Source organism: Lepidochelys kempii, chromosome 11, assembly GCF_965140265.1.
Source record: "Lepidochelys kempii isolate rLepKem1 chromosome 11, rLepKem1.hap2, whole genome shotgun sequence".
In the NCBI taxonomy this organism is placed as follows: Eukaryota; Metazoa; Chordata; order Testudines; family Cheloniidae; genus Lepidochelys; species Lepidochelys kempii.
Genome location: NC_133266.1, coordinates 54,908,804 through 54,924,454, shown reverse-complemented (window position 1 = coordinate 54,924,454; position 15,651 = coordinate 54,908,804).

The window sequence follows — 15,651 nt, the reverse complement described above, 5'->3', positions numbered from 1 at the left end:
CACTCTCAGGCTCTAGGTGGTAGGACCCTTCTTCCCAGGGTCGCCCACGCCCTGTCGAGGTTATGATCCAAGCCTGGCCTGCAGAGCCTCTTGGCTGAGGCGTCTCCCTGTGCTGGGCCCACTGCCCAGGGTCCCCCTCGCTCTCCCCAGCTGCTCACCACACCCAGCTCCGGACTGCTCCAGCCCCAGCTCCACCACTCTGTCTCAGCACTGCTGCTGCTCTGCCTCCAGCTCCCTGGGCTACTTCTTTGGCCCCTCTGCCTCCAGCTGCTACAGCTCTGCTGCCAGGACAGGTCTGTTCTACAGGCTGCTTCTGTGACTCTGCTCCCAGCACTGACCTGCTTCGTGGGCTGCTTTCCTGGCCCCTCTGGCTCTGGTTGCTGCAGCTCTCCTCCCAGGTCAAGTCTGCTCTCTCTGGGCTGTGCCTCTGGCTTTGGGGCTGCAGCTCTGCGCCCAGGACAGGGTCTGCTCTCTCTGGATCTGGCACAGCTCTGCTCCCCAGCTCAGCTTGGGCCCCTGCTTTCTCCTTAGCTCGGCCCCACTCTGTCTGACCCAGGCAAATCCAGCTCACACGGAGAACAGGACCCCCTGGCCTCCTGACTCCCTGATTAGCCTGCTAGCCCTGTCATTCAGGCTGACCTGGAGCATTGGCCTCTCCCCATTGTTCCTGGGGACTGTCAGTCGTAGGGTCCTGATTTCCCATCGACCCTTCCCCTTTGAGTACTGGGAGCTAGCAACTAAAACACCCCCACTGAATGTTAGTAAGGGGGCAACAGTCCCCTTACACAAAGGTTGTCATTTTCATGAACAATTTGCAATCAGCTCTGGGCTAGTTTCTAATATCCTGACTCACGCTGATTAGTACTTTAATCTACAAGTAGCCCCACTGAAGTTACTGAGTCTGCTTTTGGAGTGGGGAGTTATTCAGAATGGGCAAGGATATCATAATCAAACCCCTTTGTTAAGAAGTATTGCTGTATTAAAAACAAATCACTGATGTATTTATTTTTTGCATGTTGGAGATGTGGCATAACTGGATCAATTACTTGTGGTAGTGGACACAATGGCGAAAGATTTAGGATATATTCACTGACTGTAAGTACATGGCTTTGATTTACAGAGCATACATCCATACTTGTAATTGAAAACTGCTATCTTCCATTCACTGATTTTAAAAAAAAAAGCTAAGGCCACACTAGAGTAGGGCAAATAAATTGTAGGTTCCCATTTCCCTTTCTTTTGTTCCTCTCCTACTCTCAATTTAACTGAAAGATGGCAAATCATTTCCAGCTTAGAACTGGCACAGGTAAGCATGAGTTTAAGGTTTCTGGTATTGTAATAGCCCTATTAAACTCTGCAAAATAACATAATAAAGTGTTATTTAAGATATGCAGTGAAAATAAATTATGGCATAATCATAATATTAATAAAATAGGAGATATAATAATTCTAAAGTCTTAATTAGAACACTGAGATTTAACAACAGTATTTGCTGTACAATCAGGGCTAAACAAGTTACTTTTGCTGCGGTGCTGGTAGGATTTCAATTTAGCTTTTTGGCAGAAACCTTGTGAAAGAGTCATCTTTTTCATAGAATCATAGAAATGTAGGGCTGCAAGGGACCTCGAGAGGTCATCAGGTCCAGCCTCCTGCACTGAGGCTGGACCAATAAACATAGACTATCCCTTACAACTATTTGTCTGTTTTTAAGAACCTCCAATGATGGGGATGCCACAACCTCCCTTGCAAGCCTATTTCAGAATTAAGCTATCATTATAGTTGGCAAGTTTTTCCTAAAATTTAATCTAAATCTCCCTTGCTGCAGATTAAGTTAATTATTTCTTGTTCTAACTTCAGTGAACATGAGGAACAATTGATCACCATCCTCTTTATAACAGAATTTAACATATTTGAAGACTGTTATCAGGTCCCCCATCAGTCTTCTTGTCTCAAGACTAAACTTCCATGTTTTCTTTAAATTTTCCCCATAGGGCAGTTTTTAAAAAACTTTTATCATTTGTGTTGATCTCCTGAGGACTTTCTCCAATTTATCTATATCTTTCCTGAAGTGTGGTACCCAAAACTGGACACATTACTTCAGCTGGGGCCTCACAAGTGCCAAGGAGAATAGAACAATTACTCCCATGTCTTATACTCCTTTTAATTCACCCCAGAATTATATTAGCTTTTATTACAGCTGCATCACATTGTTGATGCAAATTCAATTTGTGATCCATGTCCTTTTAGCTGTACTAGCCTAGCCAGTTAGTTCCCATTTTGCAGCCTTGCATTTGATTTTTTTCCTTCCTAAGTGTAGTCCACAAATATTATAAACATCTTTGTAGGGCTAAAATGTACTCTTTTCTTATTTGGCTGAGCTGAGGAGTAAAACGCTACACTGCCCCTTGCTCAGCCTATCCAGGTCTTGGGCATGGATTTGGCGAAGAGTGCCATCCTTGTTCTCTGGGTACTCCTCATTGTAAGCATTAGACACTGATGGAGCATGGGGAGAGCCTTGGCTCCAGTCTCACATTGGCTGGTCACAAGAGCTGATCAGGCATGATTGGGAAGGTGAAGAACTGTAGTGATATGCTTCCTAGATTAGAAAGAGAGCGCTGAGTGAGTTAGGAACTCTTAGTTGATCTTTTGTTGTAACCGTTAAAGCTATTGTGATTTGGGTAATTGCATCTTTCTTTCCCCAGTGTCCCAAGTAAAGCCCTGATGTCTGTTATTGTCTCCACACAACATAAGTTTGTAAGAACCCACTGAGGACTAGAGCCTGAACAGTTTAGTGCATGGAGCACCTACATAGTTGTCTCTCAGCTTGTGGTGCAGCCAGCATGCCATCAGACATCTAGAGGGGATTGGTATAACAGCCCTCTCAGTAACACTCCATGGTACAGTCTTTCCCTATACAAATTAACTTTAATCCGCACACTCACATCATCACCAGAAGTCTCTCCGGATCATGGCACCCCTATATTCTTAAACGAAAATCTTTACTTTTATTGGAATCTTTGGCATCACTACAATAACTGTAATTATTTCTCTCTCTGAAAAGTAATTAGGAACTACAGCCAAAAGTTTCAAATGTGACTAGTGATTTGGGGTGACAAAATGTTGGGGTTCCCCACTTGAGTCACCAAAAAGGGGTCTTATTTTCAGAGAGTGGGTGCTCAGCACTTTTTGAAAATCCAGCCCCTTTAAGGCATTATTAAGCTGAGCACCTAAAGTACGAGGCAGCTACAGTCACTCGTCACTTTTGAAAATCTTGAACTACTTGAGTTTAGATGGTAGACATTATTGGTACTGACAAGGTTTATAAATTCTGAGCCTCCGAGAAGTCTTCAGGCTGAAAAACTATGATGCTTAGTAATTTTTACTGTGTACATATTCATGTGCAATAGTGAATTGCTAATGGCATACTATTTCCATGTCATTAGCTCTTGCAGAAAAGCCAGATGGAAAAATATATAGTCATAAGTATGAACTTTCAAAGTATTTACTCTCACAGAATTAGGAATATTTGTACAGATTCAAATCAGATTATTCTGTACAGATTTCAAATGCAGAGTCATAAATGCTGGGCGTCCAAAAACATACTGATGTGTTAAATTTATGGTTGCGTTCTTTCATGTACCCAGAAAGAGAGAACTTCATTTCAACTGATTCTTAAACTGCCACTAATGCTCTATATCTGATCTGCAGCACTGGAATGCTGCAAATTTAAGTGTTCCAAGAGAAGGAGAAAATTAATATTTTTTCCAAATGTCATTAATTGCTAGCGTCACTTTTTCTACATAACAGCCTGAGCCTACTCTCATTGAAATATATAGGAGATCTGCCATTGATTTCAATGTGCCAGTATCAGGCCTTGGTAGAAGATTAGAGGTGTGAAAGAAATGTGAGTTTCGGTGGAAAAATTGGATTAGTCAGCATAATCCACTGCATTAATATTTAGCCACAATTCACTGTATGACAGGGTATAACAAAGTGGGATTAATGTATAACTATTCTACTGGAGTCTTCATTACACTGCTGACACCCATTATACCATCCCAGCAATACTGTCTGCAGTCTGTGATTTTCAGGCCTGGTTGCCACCTCTCATGACTTTCTTGTGAGTCTCTCAGTATTTTTTGTTTGGACACCTGAAGATATATCAGAATCTGAGTTTGAATTTCAAAAAAACACAGTGTGTTTCTAGCCCTACTCTGAGGTTTTAAGCATTCTGTACCTTATCTGAAACATCTCTAGATGCCAATAGTACAGAAGTATTAACATTATCCATCATTGTCATTCAAATGCAATCATCTTCTTTAAAGCACCATTATGTTTTTATATCAAAAGAACATCTAATTTAAAGCTCTGTGTTTAATTAACAGGCCAGTTTATCTGTGATAAATGAAATATGTCTTGGTAATTATCAGGGTGAAGGTTGAGCAAGTCCACGATCACACCAATGGAAAAAGAGGCATTGAGAGAATGCTAACAAATGGCGCAAATCTGCACTGTTTTAGAGTTCACATAATATTAATGCCTTACCTTGTACAGCATCATTCACCTTGTGAGATCCCAAATTTCTTTGTCAATGTAACAAACTAAGATTCAGATTCTGATTGCTTCATACAGGGGAGCAGAAGGAAAGAGAAAGCATCGTCCCGCCCCCATCGAAGAGCCAGTCACAAATGTAGTCCTCTTGCTCACTGGTGCAAAAGGTATGTTCAGGGTTTAAGTATACTACAGAGGGGTCTGTGAGGATGAGGAGTATTTGCCTACCAGCTGCCAACCAGGAAGCAAAGTGTATGCTATAAAATAACATAGCATCTGAGCTTCCCCCAGGAATTATGTGAAACACAGAGGACCTCCATACTGCCCTGAACATGGATCAGTGCTTCAGAAGCATGATCGTCTCATGCAATAATCACTTTGTCTTCCTTTGAAAAATGTGTCAGCACACGCTAGCGAATAGCCCATGGAGTAAAAAGGGTATCCCATTGAAATGAAGCGATGCAGAATATAATTCTCTCACTGGGCATTGGGTCAGTGAACTAGGGTGAATTCAGTACCATGATGAAATGTACAGGGGAATCTTTAAACATACCGAGTTCTTGGAATTTACATCTCATCCAAACCATGAGTCTCCACCAGCACAAAGCTCCCCAACACTCACCTGGAGACACAGGCACAATAATAACCAGCGAGAAGAAGGCCACCAAATTAATTGCCACCTAATGAATTAAGATCTACTCATTACTTCTATTCTGACCAAATTATATGTTTTATCAGCAACAGTAGGATTATTTTGGTATTTTCCCATCTTTATTTTTGCTGGACAATGATATACTCTTAGTTTGAGATGGGCACAAATGGTGGCTGCTGTGACCTACAGTAATGTTCAAATGTGATCACCACTTTGCGGCCTTGTTCAAATTGTAATTATGTTTCCCTTTGGCATGTGAGATGTCTGTCAAAGACTGGCCTAATGACTCTAGTACAAAGACAGAGAGGAGAGGAAGGAAGCATACAGTGTGCCTTTAAAACACCACCCATAGGTTTTGAAAATGTTTAATTTGGTGAATTCAGCATTCATGCACTTCTATAACATTCCTGTCTTAACATCCTAGTGAATTTTACAAATGTTAATGAATTAAGCCTCCTAAAGCCCATGTGTGATATGAAGTATTATTATCCTCATTTTAGATATGTGGAGACAGACATAGAAATATGCACATAGGCCCTGATCATCAAAGGTATTTGGGTGCTGTGTCAAGGCACCTCTTTTTCTCTCGCCAGACTTAGTGTTTCCCACTCCGGTAATGGCGGGCCTGGGGTAATCAGCCCCACTCAGGCAGGATTTGTCTTCCCCCTTCTGTGCTCCATTGGTCGTATTTTCAGAGTAGGCCTGAGGGTCAGCCTAAGGGTTGATCCTCCACCAACAAAAGGAAATAGTCTCAAACAAAAACCCAGGGGGGTACCTTTTGTTTTTTCCCTCACTGGGGCAAGGTGTCGTCCAGTTGATTGTCCTGGGGTGTCAGTTCTCCCCCTAGCAGGCACTCAGGTTTGGCTGTTTCCCCTATGGGAAGGAGCACAGCCTCTCACCCTGGAACAGCCTATTTCCCTGCTGCCATTAGCCTGGCACCAGCTTGCGTTTGCCCTTGCCCTTGTCTCTCTCTCTTCTCCTTTGCTCTTCCCAGAGGAGGGGTTTTTAAAGGTCTCAGGCAGCCCTTAATTGGATTCAGGTGTCCCTAACTGACCTGAGGCAACCCCTTCTCAGCTTTTAGGAAAACGGGGCTTTAACATTCTAGGGCTAATGTATCCGCCTTCCTGACCCTCTTGAAGCTATCTGGTCTAACTTTGTCACAATACGTGATCTCTGAGGATCAAGGTGACTTGTCCAATGATACTCAGGAAAGGTTTCCTGGCTACCAGTCCTATGTTTGGAAACCTCTGGCTCTTCTGTAGCTGTGTCTGACTGTCCTTGAAAGAAGGCACAGTGCAGCAAAATATCATTCAACACTTTCCACACCTGCATTGTATCTCAACTCTGACCTGCAACATACTTGCTATCCCAGCCCATAAACATAGACTTCAGCTTATGCTGTATTTTGTAAGGATGGTGCATTTTGGATGGATATCCACCAGGGAATATGATGGCAGCAGCTGTCTTATTTTTGCTACTAAAGCAGGTTTTCAGTCCAACAACTCAGAGCTGGAGAATGCATCATACCACCTTTCTTTCCCCCCCCCCCGCCCCTTTTCTTCTTCTTTCTCAAAAAACTTCAGAGACTGAGCTGAGGGGAAATATGACTTCCCCCATACATGTAAGTCTTCCAGTGGAACAGTTGTGCATTGACGGGGTAAGGAATAGATGGCAGGTAAAACTTCAAAAGTGTCAAAGTGACTTGGGAGCCTAAGTTGAATTTTCAAATGTGACTTAAAAGTCTAAGTTCCATTGACTCAGCCTTTGTTTGACCAAATATTTGTAGGTCTTTTCTGTTCCTACTGTCTATAATTCCTAGGAACATAAGTCATAAATAAAATCCTTCAGTAAACTTAATGAATCTTCAGCTGATTCTGAAAATATGAGAGTGAGATTCTGAGAACCTGAGAAATATGATAATATAAAGCAAACTACAAAGGGACAGTGGAGGATTTCAGAAGCTTCTTATAAATCAAAGGTCTGGCTCTTTTGAACGGATGCCGATGACTGCTTTTTCTACAAGACTTTACAATCAATAAGTGAGTGTATTAAGATCAAACAAGGAAAACACTTCGCTCCATGTGTATCATCGCTTTCTCTGCATGCTGTGCTATCAGCTTTGCACTGTAGAGGAAAAAAAGCTGAGGATATGTACCTGAAACAGAGACCAGTTCTTAGATCACATTACTGCCTCACTATGCTACAAACCAAGAATGACATTTCTTTGCTTTGAATTATTCAGCTAATCACTACTTTTAAAGAAATTTTTACCATGAAAGAGTGAAACTGGTGAAATCGTAACAAATGCGTTGAGGAAAAAATATGTGCCATGGACATTTATTTGTGGAAAATCACACAAAAGTGTGAGTGTTTCTTTTCCCTGAATGTTTTTCTTTAAACAAAAATGATAAAATTGTAGTAGGTGTGCTAGAGGAGCAACCTCAATGGATTCTAGTCCTCAGTTACAAGAGTTAAACAGCCTCAGTATCATCCAGGTGGGACCATCACCTCTGCTGGTTCTTTTATGCAATCAATCTTCTTTGGAGGGAGATTCCTGCTAGAGGAAGAAAACTCACTAGTCAGTATATTGCTGCCTCTGTTGCAAGAAATGAACGGCTCCTGCATTTCTGGGGTAGATTAACCATTGAATGATAATGCCTTATCTCAGTTCTAGAAAACCTCATCCTGGACATCATCAGTTGTATTGTTCCATAGCAGCCCTGTCTGTGCAGTGTGAAGAGAAAGGCAGTCCTTAGAATTAACAGACAGTAGCCCATCAAGAGCTTTGTGTCCTTCAGTGCTTTTGAAAGTGGTTCCCTAGCTTAATTTGATTAATTTTTGATATATATCCCTGTAATACTGAAATGGAGAAAAGCTTGCCCCGCGTTATATGTTTGCTGAGGGGCAAAGGAGAACCTCTTCTTTCTGTAGTGCACGGATTCAGCAGTGGGCAATATTCCAGCCTAGCTCCCTCTTCAATGCTAGGTTAGAGGAATGGCTAATATACCCACTGGATTAGCACAGATGCAATAAAATGAGGTCAGGCCCCTATTCCCTTCTGGGAGAGAGCTCCCACTGCCAATATTTTAAAGTACCAGTGACATATGCTATAAGCATGATCTTTCCAGAACCAGTGAACTGTGCACTTAGCCAGGACTGCCCTTTGACAATTTCCCATTGGCATGCCTTTGGTGAGCTGGAGCAGGATATTGACCTTGGTTTTACCTCTGGAGTTCCTAATTGATTGAGCTCATAACCACATTGCAAACTTTCTAGAATAATATTGTGTTCTTTTTATATTAGACCATATATCTAAGATATAGGCTATTATGAATGTACTTTATGTATATAATATTGTAAAGTGGATCTGCAATGTTGTAAACCAAAATTATAGCCCATAAAGGAAAAAAAAAGTGTTTTAAAACCATGTCTGGTTTTGATTTGACTGAATTATCCTCATATCCATTGAAAGCCTCTTTAAAATAACCCAGTGTCTATGTGACTAATGGTGAAGTCAGATGATCAAGAGCAGTCTCCTCTGTTGCTAAACTTAACCAACAAGACATAATATATGTCTAGTCAGGGTTTCTAACTTTTATGCTGGTAGCATCATGAATTAATTTGTGTCCCTTTAGAGGAGCAGATAACATTATAGCTGAGATTTGTAAATCTCTTTCCTGCTCATCCCTCAGGGCAATTTGCTCTCATGTGACTAAGGGTGTCTAGATCCTTCAGAGCACAGAGTGCAGCTGGTTGAACATTAGTCAGCTAATGTCACTCCTGGCTCTGTGCACTGTGTTTTAGCTTGAAATAAGTGTGAAAAAAGTAGACAGTGTGTGCTAACTTATACTTATCAGAGCTGGTAAGAGGAATGTCTGTCGAAGGAGGATATGGACATTTAGTATGCAGATAAGACAAAAGATTTATTAAATTCCCAGGGTTACATAGCCAGTGATGTCTCTCTTTCCCTGACAGTTTCCCATTTGTTGTTCTGCTTGTTGCCCTTTTGATAGTAATTTTTTGCTTTATATCAGTCATTCTCAGGCCCTCTGCTGACAGACTCTCGAGAAGAGCTGTGCAGAATATTTTGGTTAGCATTTTCAAACTCATAGGCACTTTCTAGTGAGAAAGTATCTTACAATTAGGAGAATGCAGCCTTGGTCTTTATTTTTGCCGAAAGTAGCTCTTGGGGGGGAAAAAAAAAACCGTGATTTTTTATTAATCTCCCTCTGTAAACCCCATCTCTCTCTTTCACACACACACACACACACACACACACACACACACGGCCTGCAGGGTTCAGGCTGAGTTGAAGAACAAACAGTTCTAATGACTGTTATTTTGATCAATCTTGCCAAATTGATTTAGATTGCTGGTGCTGTCTGGGAATTTTTCTCATTAGCATTGAGCTTCCTGGGAGAGAACCATAGAGTCGCAAGCTCATTATTATCATCCTGTCTATATCTGAAGGCATCTATGGTGACAGGATGACACAGGTGACAAGAGACAGAGTCTATGGAACCACATTTAAAAATATCCCTCCTAGCACCATTCTAATATATTAATTTTACTAACAGAGTTCTTATAATCAGGTATGTTGAATTAATAGAAGAATGAGGTGATTTCAAGATATTTCCCTCAAAATAAATGTTTTTGCTGCTTTTGTGCTGAGCAGAACAAACACTGCAACATTTCCCGTATATCAATCATGCCTATTTGCTCTGAAAACAAGAACAATGCTGGATGTATTTTAGCAAGGGAAACCTCACAATTCTTTGATTTTATTTAAGAGAAAGGTATCAGATTTCCTGGTGATCATTTCCTGTCATAAATTTGTGTTCTGAATAAAATACTACTACTTAGAATAAAATGAACTGCTGAGAATAGGGAGGTTGGTGGGATGGTTGGATTAAATATAGGAATATAGGAGCTACTATATCACATCAGACAAGTGGCCTGTCTAGTCCAGAATCCTTGTTTCGGAAGTAGCCAGAACTACTTGCAGCAGTAAGGAACCACTTAAGGATAATTATGAAATAACTTGCTGATAGGGAAAGTTTCTTCCCATCCCTTATGAGTAAGTGGTTGGCTTATGTCTTGAGGCATGAGGGTGTATATCCCTTCTAAAAATATATTACACTGTCTAATGTAATGGTGGTAGTTCTCATGATCCATATAAATGTCCAATCTTTTAAAATCCTACTAAACTCTTGGCCTCTTGTGGCAATGAGTTCTGTAGGTTAATTATGTGCTGTATAAAAAGTATTGTCTGTAATAGATTTTAAATCCATTATCTCTTTTCCTTGTTCTTGTATTAGGAGCAAATGTAAACAGGAGTGCTAGTCTGTAATATTCAGATGTTTTCATGGAGCTATCTATAATGAAAACCAGGTCTATTTTCTGAGAAGCTGTAGTAAATGTAGAAACTCGTGCTGGGTATAGGCAATTCAAATGATTTCTTCCAATGTAAATTGTCTGTGTTTGTCAAAGTTGAAGTTAAGGTGCCATCTTGCTGCCCATTCACCTAGCTTAGTTTGGTTCCTCTAAAATTCCTCACAGTCTTGTCTAATTTTGACTAAACCTGCATAATTCTGTGCCATCTGCAAGTTCTGTCACCTTAACATTGACCAGCTTTTTCCAGATATTCAGTGTATGAAAAGATGGTCCTAGTGCTCCATACTGGGCAGTTCACTGTTAACTCTTTCCTGTGCTGAAAATTGACCATTTATTCCTTTTCTCTCTTTTCTCTACCTTTCTGGGTTCTAATTCAAGGCAGTTCTTTGCCTCCCACCCATGATTACTTTGTTTCCATACCAGCCTCTTGAAAGAGACCTTGTCAAAGACTTTTTGAATCTCCAAATGATTGTTATGAATTAGCTTTCCTTTACCTACTCTTTCACTGACATGCTGGAGGAGTTCTAATGGATTAGAGAGGCTTGACTTCCCTTTATAGAGCCATGCTGGTTTCTTCCTATCACATTATGTTGATCTAGATGTTTTATCATTCTACTTTTGGTTATCATTTCCATCCATTTTCTGTGCTCGCAGGGCTCTTATTCCAAGGATCACCCTTCAGACTTTTTCTAAAGTTAGGTACAACATTTGCTACCCTCCATACTCACCTCAGCCACATCACAACTTCCTTTAGAACTCTTAGATGAATAATATCTGCTCCAGGTGACTTAGTCCTGTTAGCTTTATTAATTTGTGTTGGCACTTTTTCATTTGACACATCAGTCTCTGACAGTATTTCAACTAAATTACTTAAAAAGCGGAGGTGCATTCTGCATGAGATATCTCCCTGGTTTTGTCTCTGGAGAAGACTGATGCCAAGAAATCTTTTATTTATCCCTTCACTCCCTGGTGAATTTAGCAATTCTCTTGCAGGTTTCCTGTTTCTGATATACCTAAATAGTTTATTATTTGTTCTTCATGCTCCCTCTTAGTCTTCCTAATTCTCACTTTACATTTGATCTGCGGTAGCTTATGTGACTTTCTATTCGTATTACTTAAGTTGGATTTTCTTTCCCAAAGGACACCAGTTTGGCTCAGATATCTTTTCTGTGTCTTGCCATTGAACTACTTTAGTTTTTTTCTCTTCTCTTTTTTATTTGAGGTATGTGCACCTTCTGTGACTCTGTTATGATAGCATACATAGCCTGCATGTTGAGTTTAAAGGCGTTAATATCCTCATTTTTTGCTCTCAGGTCTTTTTGAAGAATTTCCTACTTTTTTAAAAAATAATCTTCTTGTCTAAAGCTCAGTGTCCCAGTGCTAACATTCAGTATAATTCCTCACCAGAAGATGCTAAATTAATTTCACCCTGAAATTAAATTGATTCAGTGCAGAGGTGGACAATACTGAATCTTCTACCAGCCACAGATTTAAGGTCCAATATCTAATGATGTGTTAGGGCCAAAAGTGGGAGTTTTAAAAAAAGGCAACATTTTCAGAAGTCTAGTGAGAAAATCTTAGAGCTCTCAAGTCATCTGGACTGTCAGAACATCGGTATGAGGTCAGCAAGTATTATTATTCTCATTAAGCAAATGAGCAACAAAGCTATTCATTGACTTACTTAAAGTGCCTCAATGAGACTGTGTCCCGTGCAGGAAAAGGACTGAGGTCTGACTCCCCAATACTCATCTTCCTTACTGAACCTCATGGGGGTAGGTGTATCTAAATGAATATATTAAACAGTAAAAAGAAAAGGAGTACTTGTGGCACCTTAGAGACTAACCAATTTATTTGAGTATAAGCTTTCGTGAGCTACAGCTCACTGCATCTGATGAAGTGAGCTGTAGCTCACAAAAGCTTATGCTCAAATAAATTGGTTAGTCTCTAAGGTGCCACAAGTACTCCTTTTCTTTTTGCGAATACAGACTAACACGGCTGCTACTCTGAAACCTGTCATATTTAATAGTGATATAGAAAAACAATTAATATTTCAAAAGTGCTCAGAGAGTAAATTGAGTACTGGCAAAAAAAGTGAACAGTGATGGACTAATTTCCATAGAAAAGGGCTCAGTACCCCACTAGTTCCTGGAAATGTCTGAGGCCAGTTTTGTGCCAACAGGGCCCTGCAGGTAAATCTTCCGCCTGTCTGCAGTAAAAGGGAAACAAACAATTTCATCTTTACCTTTTATATTCTTTTTTTTAAAGCATAACTTAAAATGAAGAAAAAGACTTTCAAAAACTTGACTTTAACATTTTCTGAATGGTGCTCCTGATCTTGAAGCTTGTTGCACATGGTGCAGAATCCTTCACCCACATTCAGACTTACTGAGTTCAAGCGACTCCCCCCCGTGGACAGCAAGTTGCATGATCAGGCCCATTCAGTCAATAAGAATGATATTTGTGGGTCTGTGGCTATCATAAACACCTGGCAACTAAGCCCTGGTCTACACTACGACTTTAGGTCGAATTTAGCAGCGTTAAATCGATGTAAACCTGCACCCGTCCACACGATGAAGCCCTTTATTTCGACTTAAAGGGCTGTTAAAATCGATTTCCTTACTCCACCCCTGACAAGTGGATTAGCACTTAAATCGGCCTTGCCGGGTCGAATTTGGGGTACTGTGGACACAATTCAACGGTATTGGCCTCCGGGAGCTATACCAGAGTGCTCCATTGTGACTGCTCTGGACAGCACTCTCAACTCAGATGCACTGGCCAGGTAGACAGGAAAAGAACCGCGAACTTTTGAATCTCATTTCCTGTTTGGCCAGCGTGGCAAGCTGCAGGTGACCATGCAGAGCCCATCAGCAGAGGTGACCATAATGGAGTCCCAGAATCGCAAAAGAGCTCCAGCATGGACCAAACGGGAGGTATGGGATCTGATTGCTGTATGGGGAGAGGAATCCGTGCTATCAGAACTCCGTTCCAGTTTTTGAAATGCCAAAACCTTTGTCAAAATCTCCCAGGGCATGAAGGACAGAGGCCATAATGGACCCGAAGCAGTGCCGCGTGAAACTGAAGGAGCTGAGGCAAGCCTACCAGAAAACCAGAGAGGCGAATGGCCGCTCCGGGTCAGAGCCCCAAACATGCCACTTCTATGATGAGCTGCATGCCATTTTAGGGGGTTCAGCCACCACTACCCCAGCCGTGTTGTTTGACTCCTTCAATGGAGATAGAGGTAACACAGAAGCAGGTTTTGGGGACGAAGAAGTTGATGATGATGATGATGAGGTTGTAGATAGCTCACAGCAAGCAAGCAGAGAAAACGGTTTTCCCGACAGCCAGGAACTGTTTCTCACCCTGGACCTGGAGCCAGTACCCCCCAAACCCACCCAAGGCTGCTTCCTGGACCCGGCAGGCGAAGAAGGGACCTCCGGTGAGCGTACCTTTTAAAATACTATACATGGTTTAAAAGCAAGCATGTGAAAGGATTAATTTGCCCTGGCATTTGCAGCTCTCCTGGATGTACTCCCAAAGCCTTTGCAAAAGGTTTCTGGGGAGGGCAGCCTTATTGCATCCTCCATGGTAGGACACTTTACCACTCCAGGCCAGTAACACGTACTCGGGAATCATTGTACAACAAAGCATTGCAGTGTATGTTTGCTGGCGTTCAAACAACATCCGTTCTTTATCTCTCTGTGTTATCCTCAGGAGAGTGAGATATCATTCATGGTCACCTGGTTGAAATAGGGTGCTTTTCTTCAGGGGACAGTCAGAGGTGCCCGTTCCTGCTGGGCTGTTTGCCTGTGGCTGAACTGAAATGTTCCCTGCTGTTAGCCACGGGGAGGGGGAAGGGTTGAGGGGGTAGCCACGCAGTGGGCGGAGGCAAAATGTGACCTTGTAACAAAAGCACATGTGCTATATATGTAATGTTAACAGCAAGGTTTACCCTGAAAGAGTGTAGCCACTGTTTTATAAAATGTGTCTTTTTAAATACCGCTGTCCCTTTTTTTTTTCTCCACCAGCTGCATGTGTTTCAATGATCACAGGATCTTCTCCTTCCCAGAGGCCAGTGAAGCTTAGAAAGAAAAAAAAACGCACTCGCGATGAAATGTTCTCCGAGCTTATGCTGTCCTCCCACACTGACAGAGCACAGACGAATGCATGGAGGCAAATAATGTCAGAGTGCAGGAAAGCACAAAATGACCAGGAGGAGAGGTGGCGGGCTGAAGACAGGGCTGAAGCTCAAATGTGGCAGCAGCGTGATGAGAGGAGGCAGGATTCAATGCTGAGGCTGCTGGAGGACCAAACCAGTATGCTCCAGTGTATGGTTGAGCTGCAGCAAAGGCAGCTGGAGCACAGACTGCCACTACAGTCCCTGTGTAACCAACCGCCCTCCTCCCCAAGTTCCATAGCCTCCACACCCAGACGCCCAAGAACGCGGTGGGGGGGCCTCCGGCCAACCAGCCACTCCACCACAGAGGATTGCCCCCCAAAAAAGAAGGCTGGCATTCAATAAATTTTAAAGTTGTAAACTTTTAAAGTGCTGTGTGGCATTTTCCTTCCCTCCTCCACCACCCCTCCTGGGCTACCTTGGTAGTCATCCCCCTATTTGTGTGGTGAATGAATAAAGAATGCATGAATGTGAAGCAACAATGACTTTATTGCCTCTGTAAGCGGTGATTGAAGGGAGGAGGGGAGGGTGGTTAGCTTACAGGGAAGTAGAGTGAACTAAGGGGCGGGGGATTTCATCAAGGAGAAACAAACAGAACTTTCACACCGTAGCCTGACCAGTCATGAAACTGGTTTTCAAAGCTTCTCTGATGTGTACCACGCCCTCCTGTGCTCTTCTAACCGCCCTGGTGTCTGGCTGTGCGTAACCAGCAGCCAGACAATTAGCCTCAACCTCCCACCCCCCATAAACATCTCCCCCTTACTCTCACAGATATTGTGGAGCACACAGCAAGCAGTAATAACAGTGGGAATATTGGTTTCGCTGAGCTCTAAGCAAGTCAGTAAACTGCGCCAGCGTGCCTTTAAACGTCCAAATGCAC